This window comes from Macrobrachium rosenbergii, chromosome 21 (genome assembly GCF_040412425.1).
Source record: "Macrobrachium rosenbergii isolate ZJJX-2024 chromosome 21, ASM4041242v1, whole genome shotgun sequence".
NCBI classification, from domain to species: Eukaryota; Metazoa; Arthropoda; class Malacostraca; order Decapoda; family Palaemonidae; genus Macrobrachium; species Macrobrachium rosenbergii.
In genome coordinates this window covers 23,418,144-23,429,022 of record NC_089761.1, presented here as the reverse complement: position 1 = coordinate 23,429,022, position 10,879 = coordinate 23,418,144, and the positions used below count along the sequence as shown (strand labels likewise).

The following is a 10,879-nucleotide window of genomic DNA, read 5'->3' as shown; positions in this document are numbered from 1 at the left end:
ATGAGGGTCTTGAAATGTGGCTTATTTATGTAGTATTGCAATTGAATTCATAGTGATAGTATTTACAGTATTTTGAAATATTTTACTTTTTGATCATTGCTATGGCACAAAGAATTTGCTTTTGAACTAGAGATGAAAGTTCATTAAAAATTTGAGAATGTTTGACAGCTAAGTGGAAATGACCAAAGGAACAGATAATAAAGAAAAAGGCAAAAATCAGTGCCCCTGAAGGCTGAAAGAATGCTACAAAGAACCTCGAGTATTGCCTACAGTGGGTTGTACAAGGTAGACTGTAGGGTTCTCAGCCTTGGGGTCACTGAGAAATTTTTGGGGGTTTGCCAAGCCATTAAATTCTCAGAATATGTGAATGTAGTACTTGTTCATTTCCTGAATCTAAGGTATTGCCATTTATAAATGTCACTACTGAAAACAAGTACTACAGTATACTGTATGCTGGATTATCAGCACCCAAAATATTCACTTCATATTGTTATCTACTGCTGAGTTATATAAATATATATGGTTAATTGCTGTAGATAAGATGAAGAATTTTTCTTGGACAATATTGTGGCAAATGCACTTGCAAGTCATTTTCATAATTACAGTACTGTACAGTAATTGGTTGTTGTTGGATATTGAAGAATATTCATTGTAAATACCAGTCTTAAGCATTTCTTTAAAATGCAGTTTTCTTTGATTATGGTTTAATGTAGAGCGGATAAATCCATACTTGTTTCAAGTCTAGTACAATATTACATTGGGTTTATGAAGGAATTATTGTATTGTTGGTAGTGACATGAATCCTTGAGGCATTTTGCCTGTTATTAACGCCATGTGCTGTAAGTATTTTTTTCACTAATGCTAAAAACTTTTTGACTGAACTTTCTTTTTTTTAATTACCACTTGCAGCAGAAAGAAAACTTCTGAATGGTGAAATAGTTATCAAGAACTGGTCTATAGCCAGGAGGGAAGCTCCTTATTAGGCAATCAGTTTTAGAGATGAGGGAACAAGAGGTATGTAAGATATGTGCTTGTAGAACACGAGGGTCAGCACGGTAAGGTTGGAAAAATAGATGCACAATTGGATGTAGAAGTAGATACTGTATAATAATATTGCTTTTTATTGTTGATTGACATTTATGAATTAATAGTAGGGTGGGCAAGGATCAGTTCTTTGCATTTAAAGTTTCTGGGAAGGCCAGAGGGTTAAAGTTGATTTTTGGAGAGTTTAAATGTTCACATAGCCGTCACCATGTGAGAGTAGTCTTCTGGTGCATGTTTAGAAATTTCAGGAAATGCTTTATTATAATTCAAAATTAAATTTTTAAATGTTTGCTATAAAGAGGAAATCATAATACTGTACTGTTTTTAAGAATAATTATTGATCCGTTATTTTGAAGAGGTGGTTCAGTAATTTTGTTATAAAACAAAGTCTTTTAAAAATTTCTCTATTATGCAGCTCAGCCACTTGAGCAATTGCACCTATCTGGAGTACACATCACTTATGCTATTTTCGTGCTCATAAAAAGTTCTATATATAACCATCTTCCTCTCAGGAGTCCTCTTCTTAATGGGATCTGGAGAGTATTTACTGTTTTCTGTTTGAATATTTTTATTTTTTATACTTGATCTGGCTAAGTATGTAAGAGTCGGTTTTAATTCCTCTTCTCATGACCATATATCCAATTAGTGCTTTGGTTTTTATTTTTCTTGTCCTGCTTAAAACATTTCCTCCATTGCTTTTATACTATTTTAAACTTTACTTCTTGAACTTTAAAGAGGGTTTATTTTTCTTACGCTTGCAGCTCTGACCTAATTCTAGTAATTCTTTTTGGATTTTTTATAGAACTGAATATTTTCAAGTGTTAGTCATTGTTGTTTGATATTTGCTTAAAAAAACATGTGGAGAAGCATTTTCCTCGAGAACCAGTTTCCAATTGAAACTGAATAGATTCAGCTGATTTGTTATAATACGGTAATACAATTTCTCAAAGGTTTTCAAATGAAGTGGAAGGTTCCAATTCTTTTTCACTGATGGTGGCATTATATTTATGAAGTTGTCAGTTTAGAGAACTTGTAATGTAATCAGTCCTGTAATGCTATTCCTACTTCCATCCCAGCGCTTGTATTCTATTCTACTCTTTAATATTACAATGTGATCCAGCCTCTCTTCAGAATACAACAGAGATACATCTCAGTGTGGGGACTTCTTTACATACCATATATGTGACACATGGAATAAACTACCACCAGAAGTTGTAAACAGCAACAGTGTGGAAAAGTTTAAAAGAAAGCTAGACAAAATCATTAGAACACGGTGAGTGAAGCAGTAAAACTTGCTCCTAGAGATAACTGAGCACATGATGTCTCCTCGGATGGACTAATAAGTCTTTGAGATATCCTAATCCTTGTAAATCCTTGTAACTTCCCAATTAATTTCAAGAAGTTAGGAGTTTTGAAGGCATAAACAGTTTTTTTCAGTTTGGTTATGTTAAGTTTTTATTGTTCATATTAATCTATGCTTGGTAAATTTCTCATATTTTTTAGCAATTTGGGTAATTTAGATTGCTTGAAACATTTTGGACAAAGCATACCCGTTTTGAACTGCTTAAATGTGGACAGGAGTTTCGGTAACATTTGTGAAATACTTCTTGCACATTTCATTAAGTAAATACGCAGAAGTGTAGTGCTCTTTTATATTATTATTATTATTATTATTATTATTATTATTATTATTAGTAGTAGTAGTAGTAGTAGTAGTAGTAGTAGTAGTAGTAGTAGTAGTAGTAGTAGTAGTAGTAGTAGTGGTGGTGAAGGATTTTATGCTTGATTATTTTATTTGATGCTTTAAATTGCTTACATTCTTCAAAATAGAGCCATGTCCAAAAATTCTGAATGGAATATGTGAGGGAATAGGGATGTTTTCATACAGTAATATAATTAGTCTGTCATTTATAACAAACATTTTTCAAGGCATTTAGGAAAATACCCCTTGTCGAAGCATCCATGGTGAGAAAAGAAATAGGCATCCGATTCAAGAAATAAGTTATTGAAGAATAACTGACGTGAAGTTGATTTTCTGAAATATGACATTAAAATGGAACATGACAGTTGGTAAAATCAGCTGTTATGAGCCCGGGGAAAACCTGGCACTGTTTGCGACTGTCCTCGAAGTTGGACCTGCAGAATCTCTCGTTGAAAATTAGCAGACTAACCTAGGCAGCGCCAGAGTCAGTATCGCTTGTGACGTCGGTCGGGTAGGGTGTGCTCGCTCGTTCTCCGGTGAACCACCACACGTGGCTGATTATTATTTTCAGTTTTTTTGTTGGAAAGTCCGAGATGATGTCTGTTGTCTTCAGAAATGGTTGTTCTCGCTGGATCGTGTAGCCGGTGGAATTAAATGAAAAGCGCTGATGAATATTGACGCTTGAGAATGGTTTTGACATCCGATATCAAAGTTACAAGGAAAAAGAATGATTGTGATCATGTTCTAATAACTGACGTTTTGCCGCGTTGCTGATTCAGTACAGTTATTTCTTTGGGGTTCGTAGCAGTAAAGGTGAGTAAATTCTTGTTTAAACGGGGTTTAATTAGCTTCTTGTGTTCTACATAGAAAAACAGAAGCAGTTTTTCGAATGTTGTGTAGGCTTATTACTGTAAATATATTAGTGTAAAGCACACTGTAAACAGAGAAAATAGTAATTATTTAGTTTAGTATTTTGCGCGTTTGGACGATGGGAAAGGATAGAGGGAATTCAATTCTTGTAATGGTGCGACAAATATTGGCTTGATCTCATGTGTACACATTCCCCCGATAGATAACTTAGCGATAGAGTGCACCTCTAGGATAGGATTATTAATTGATAATGACAGATCATCTGTTCCATGTCATTTCGCATTAGACCTAAAGACAATACTGTTATACCGATTAAAACGTAATTTGTTCATTCATATTTCGATCTCCAAATGTTCAAGCCAGGAGCAAAGTCTTTCCTGGTTCCTGCTGACGTCTCCTGACTTCGTGGCGATCGGTTTCATTTTTTTGTTCCCTCATGTTTATTTATTTATTTATTTATCATCATTTCATATAAGTTGTCTCTCTCTGCTGGCTGATTACCCTATGGATTGTTCATTCATATTCCGATCTCCAAATGTTCAAGCGAGAAGCAATTCATTCCTGCTTTTAATGCAGACGTATCTTGACTTCTTGTGGATCGGTTTCATTTCTGTTCGCTCATGTTTATTTATTTATTTATCATCTTTTCATATAAGTTGTCTCTCTCTCTGCAGGCTGATTTCCTTTTGGAACCCTCTTGGGTTTATGGCCTGTTGACTATATCCGTAAGGGTTTTCAGCCAAAGATTTGAAGACAGAAAAACAGAAAGGAAAGTGATATTAGGCCTACTGTAGGAAAAAATAGTCGGTGTTATGTATGAAAGGCTATTGAAAATATTTTAAAACTGCATAGTCGTCGTGGAGTGAAGTATAGAGTTTAGTCCAAAGGCCAAGCACTGGGACCTATGAAGTCATTCAGCGCTGAAAAGGAAATTGAGAGTAGGTAGGTTTGGAAGGTGTAACAGGAGGAAAACCTAGCAGCAGTTGCGTCATGAAATAATTGTTAGGAGAGGATGGACAGCAAGACGGAAGAGAGAGAATATGATTGGAGGTACAGTTAAAGGAATGAATGGGGTTGCAGCTAGGGGCCGAAGGGACGATGCAAAGAACCTTTCTAGTAATGCCTACAGTGCACCGCGTGAGATGCACTGACGGCACTACCCCCGTACCGGGCATAGTCGTCCTTCAAGTTGGGATTGAGTTTAAGGGAACTGTAGATTTTATTCAGTGACCTCTGTCAAGGCGAGGAATAAACGGGTATTGTCGAATGACAGAAAGAGTTGCGTGATCCAGCTCTCCGCTGTCGAATTTGTTCTGCCGAATCTGATCGGGTTCTATTCCTATCGTATTTTTATCATCACGCTCTATTCCCCTTTCTGTTTTTTGTTGTTTTTTTGTGTTCACTGTTTTAACGAAACTGGGCTTATTTAAATATAATATTGTTTCTTCCCCTTACGCCCCCTTTCTGTTTTGTGTGTGTGTGTACTGTTTTAACGGAACTGAGCTTACTTGGATATAAAATTGTTTCTTTGTTCACTCAGAGAGAGAAAGACAGACAAAGCTAATATTCCCGCTTATAAACATCGATTGTGACCAGTAGATTATACAATATATTTCTGCACGTGCCGAAAAAAACTCATTCAGCAAGGAAGTACAAACTTAGAAAGAGATAAAACCGTTAATTATGGTTAATATATATAAATATATATATATATATAATAATATATATATATATATATATATATATATATATATATATATATATATATGTGTGTGTGTGTGTGTGTGTGTGTGTGTGTGTGTGTGTGTGTGTGTGTGTGTGTATTAGGGTGGATATGGATACTGGCTCATATCCAAGTTGGTGTATTTCCACTACAGTTAGGTTTGTTATAAACTTAATTATTTGTATTGCGTGCTGATGTCATCAAATTCCTGATCACACCTACAACATTGGTCAGGGTACATGTCGGTCATTAGGATTTGTGTCTGTTTGGTTGGTTACTAGACAACTTTTCCAGTAAGAATAAATCAAATCGGTTGTAAAGATTTCTTTGGTCGTGAACTATGCTTCAGTGAATTATTATTATTATCATTATTATTATTATTATTATTATTATTATTATTATTATTATTATTATTATTATTATTATTATTATTATTATTAAAAAATACTCATAGTAGCGTGAGTCTTAAAATGGAGAAACAAATCCACAGTTATGTATATGTACATATATTTAAAGGTGAAACTGTACAGATTCCCGAAAGCCATTTGTACAGTTTAATCTTTAAATATATGTACATATGCATAACTGTGGAATTGTTTCTCAATTATTATTATTATTATTATTATTATTATTATTATTATTATTATTATTATTATTATTATTATTATTATTATTATTATTTTTATTATTATTATTATTATTATTATTATTATTATTATTATTATTATTATTATTATTATTATTATTATTATTTAAATTTGTGTGCAATCGTACAGGACATCTCTGGGTTGTTTACTTTTGATAAAATAATACGTAGAGGTGAGAAGCTGGTATTGACATAGAATATCGAAGAAGCTTTTGCAGGTGTGTAATTGAATGAGTCAGCAGACCAGCAACGTTTTGAACGCCTTAAAAGCTGATTCACATTATAACATCACGTCACGTCAAAGTACGCGAGAATTTCTTACATGTAATCAAATGGACTTGTTCACGCCGTCACGTCACGTCACCATCAAGCACACGGCATCCACCGTCACATCACGACACGTTTGCTTGGAAAGAATATCTTGACGTGACGTGACGGTGCGTATGCAAGTTTCTTAATGCTAAGTGTATGAGTCGCTGAGGTTGGGGACGAACTGAACGGGACTGTGATGGCTAGTGTGAATACAAGTCACGGCTGATGGGATGGTGACGTGACGTGATGGTATAATGTGAATCGGACTTTATTAGTTTCCGAAACACCTTTGCAGGCTTAAATGAGAGTGCGTGAGATATTGCGCCCGAAAACTTTGCGTGAGGTTCGTGAACTGTCAGTAGTTACTTGTTTGTGTTTAGTCTTATTTGTTGTTTGTTATATTACGTTCATTCATAGTACGAAGTCTTTTCCATTACCTGCCTTCCCTCATTGGCCCGACCCTCTCTTATATTACCTTCCGTATTGACGTTATGGGTACAGTGTTAATCGTAATCCGACCCTCTGATATATTACTATCCGTGTTGACTTTTTGGTACAGTAAGTAATATGAATAGGGTTGTTGTTGTTGTTGTTGTTGTTGTTCTGAAGAAGAAGAAGAAGACCCCTATTCATATGGAATAAACCCACAGGTGCCGTTGACTTGAAGTTCAAGCTTCCAAAGAATATGGTGTTCTTTAGGAAGAAGTAACAAAGGTAAAGGGAAATAATAAAAAAAGAGAAGATCGGTTATTAGAATAACAGATAAATTAACAAATAAAAAAATAATAAATTGTATGTGGAACAATAGAAATTTATAAAAAGAATTCAAAATAAATAAAAATGAAAAATATAAATAAAAATTAATGAAAATGAATATAAATAAAAATCATTTAAAAAAATAAATTGTATTGTGGTATGTAAAGAAAGTCGGGCGTACTTGGACAAGAGCAAATGACGTGGAGTAACTTATCATGTCATGGGCGAAAATGTCACGCTTAATTTAACACGATCTTGTCATCATAAGAGATTGTCTGATTTTGTCACACGTCGCGTTTATGATATAACGCTTTCGACAGTGAGGTTGGGTGGTTTTATCCGTTAATCGTATAATATATTTATATTATATATATATATATATATATATATATATATATATATATATATATATATATATATAATATATATATATATATATATATATATATATATATATATATATATATATATATATATATATATATATATATATATATACACGTACATACATACAATAAGTATGTATATATATGTGTGTGTGTGTGTAGATGTGTAACCATTAATATGTAATATAAGTAAAATATATATATATATATATATATATATATATATATATATATATATATATATATATATATATATATATTACATACATATATATATATACATATATATAATGTATATTTATACATATATATGTATTTGAAATACCATTTTTCATTTAATATTATTCATCGTTTACTACGTAGATATTGTGAACACAGGAGTCGGCCGTCTTGATAAGGTTCCTTTTCACTGTCTTCCAAGACTCAGGAACTCACACCTGTTAAAAATCACACGTGTTTTTAAAGAATTTTTTGTATAAATCATTTACCGTCTTTCTCGTTCGGGCCTGCTTTGTCAATATACGTGTTTATTAGGGTGTTTTGGGAGAGAAAAGCTATGTATACGCATGCAGTCATGCTTGTATTTGTGCCTGAATGCGCACATGTGTACGTGTAACGGATGTATATCGTCAGATAATGATGATAATCCAGCCTAATCGTCAATGAAAACAGACACCTAAAATCGTTATTAAATTCTTTATCCCGAAGATAAATGAAAACATACCCGCCTTAATCTTTGCCACTAGCTGACAATCGTAAGTTTTCATCTGAACGGTTAAAAAACCCTGCGTTTTATTACTCATTTTTCATCTTAAGAAGAAGAAAATCATCCTTAATCGCTACAGCTAACAAATGTCATATCCTTTTCATCACGGAGACGAAAGAACGTAAGAGTGGTCCTCGGAGCTGCTATTAGCAAACATTAGGAAGTTCACATCTAATTCATTAAAAAAAACTTGCTCTTTATTACTCATTTTTCCTCTTTAAGAAGAAAAACAATCCACCCCAATCGCAACTGGCAGCATATCTCGTCTTTTTTTTTTTATCTCGGAGACGAAAGAACGTAAGAATGGCCCGTGGAGCTACTGTTAGCAAACATTAGTACGTTTTCATTTAATTAATAAAAAACCCTACTTTTTATTGCTTATTTTCCATTTCAAGAAGAAAAGAAGATCCCTCTTAATCGCCACAGCCAGCATATCTCATCCTTTTTCATCACAGAGACGAAAGAACGTAAGATTGGTCCGCTTACCTACTATTAGCAAACATTAGTAAGTTTCCATTTAATTGATAAAAATACCTGCTTCTTGTTACTCATTTTCCATCTTCAAGAAGAAAAGAAGATCCCTCTTAATCGCCACAGCCAGCACATCTCATCCTTTTTCATCACGGAGACGAAAGAACGAGAGAGCGTAGAAACGGTGGTCCGCGGAGCGGCGCGAATCCCGTGTATAGAAGCGTAGAGGCGGTGGTGTGGTTTTAGTAGGCGTCGCATATGCACCCTTCTCGCGTTACGTGCTTTGGTTACAATGGAGTGCTACTTGACCCTCTTTTAGTAGTTTAGCGCTACTTTACGGCTGGCTACCTCGGCTTACTACCCCAACAGTTTAGCATGTGTTTAGAGGATGGGGAGAAAGGGGAGAGAGGGGTGTTGATTTTTAAGGGAAAAATGCAGCGTGGTTTCTAAGTAAATGAAGAAAAGGTGAGAGATAGAGTGATGGATGTTGTAATTGGGAGAAAGATCGTACGGGCTGTAAATTAATTGCGAGCCATTTGGTCTGAGGTCTTGGAGGTTATTGTGAACCAAATTCCTGTTGCATAACATACTCAGAATTGATTATTGTGGCAAGTGTTTTGCGAAAGTGTTATAGGTATTCTCATTACTAGTAAGCTACCTAAGATTGCATTGCGTCGTTGTGTTTGCATTTAGCAATATAAGGAACGTGCTTTGCATATACATACATACATACATACATACATACATACATACATACATACATACATACACACAACTATACTGTATATATGTGAAATATATGTATATATATATATTTATATATATATGTATGTGTATATATATATATATATATATATATATATATATATGTATATATATATATATATATATATATATATATATATATATATATATATATATATATATATATATATAAATGTGTGTGATTACGTGTGTTTAATGACATCCATGAAAACGACGTAGGTATTAATTTATGTTAATTTCATTATAAAAAAATAATTGTTGGAAAAGTTGATTAATGCCAATTTTTATGTTTGTGCCCATAAAACGCAAGAAAAAAATGCAGTAGTAGTTTTACCCAGTTGTCAGAAAGTTAATTTACAGAAATTATTGTTGATATGGTGTAAGGATAAAATTCAGCCTGTTTGAATATGTACGCCCAAGAGAGAGAGAGAGAGAGAGAGAGAGAGAGAGAGAGAGAGAGAGAGAGAATTCACAACAGGATCTAGACTACCAAGCATCATGATCGACATCCTTCTGTCTCCAATAGGATTCTGAAAGCCCTTTCGAACCTTATCTCTGTCTTGCCATCCGTCATCTGTTTCCTTTCAGCCCGAGAAAGTAGGGGCTCCGCTTTCCTATCAGGAGGGTACTGGAGAGCAAGGTCTCGGGGTCAGAGGTCAGCTGTTTTCATATTCAGTGGATGCAGTCCAGCGTGAAATGAACAGTGGATAACGAGGACGGAATTGATAATGAGATAACCAAAGTGAGCTGATAGAATTATTATATTCTTTGTGGTTTATTGTAGTGTTTTGGGGAAGTATTATTATATTCTTTGTGGTTTATTGTAGTGTTTTGGGGAAGTGAAGAACGAATATGAGCCTAGTGGAATATGGAAAGAGTGTATGTTACTGTTGTTGCAGGGGAGGTAGTTGGCTTATGAATCTCTCTCTCTCTCTCTCTCTCTCTCTCTCTCTCTCTCTCTCTCTCTCTCTCTCTCTCTCTCTTGCTTGCTTGTTTGTACTTTGATAGGAGTGACAAGAGTTTCATAGTCAGCTTTCGATTTTGTGATATGATAAATGATTCTCTCTCTCTCTCTCTCTCTCTCTCGTTTGTTTGTACTTTTATGGGAGGGTAACAGAGTTTCATAGTTCAGCCTTCGATTTTGTGATTTGATAAATGATTCTCTCTCTCTCTCTCTCTCTCGTTTGTTTGTTTGTACTTTTATGGGAAGGTAACAGAGTTTCACGGTTTAGCCTTTTATTTTGTGATTTTATAAATAGTTTTTTTGAATTAGAAAACAATGAGGTTTGAAGTTTTGCAACGTAACTTTTGCCTTTTTGATGAAGCCAGTATTTCTGTAAGCCAGACAATGATTAACACAGCCAGTTAATTTTAACTACTTGATCATTGCTTTCTAATCAATGTTCATATTCCATTCGTCATTTTGACGAAAATAATG

The 10,879-nt window shown here is 34.2% G+C and overlaps 1 protein-coding gene across 1 annotated transcript in view; it reads left to right on the top strand.

Annotated features, from left to right (window-relative positions):
• Positions 1-3,233: 3,233 nt before the first annotated feature.
• LOC136849818 (cadherin-like and PC-esterase domain-containing protein 1) overlaps positions 3,234-10,879 on the top strand; it is a 183,513-nt gene continuing 175,867 nt past the window's right edge. The window contains exon 1 of the mRNA XM_067123272.1: positions 3,234-3,559. The gene's annotated coding sequence lies outside the window, so the exon portion shown is untranslated. The remainder of the gene's footprint in view (positions 3,560-10,879) is intronic.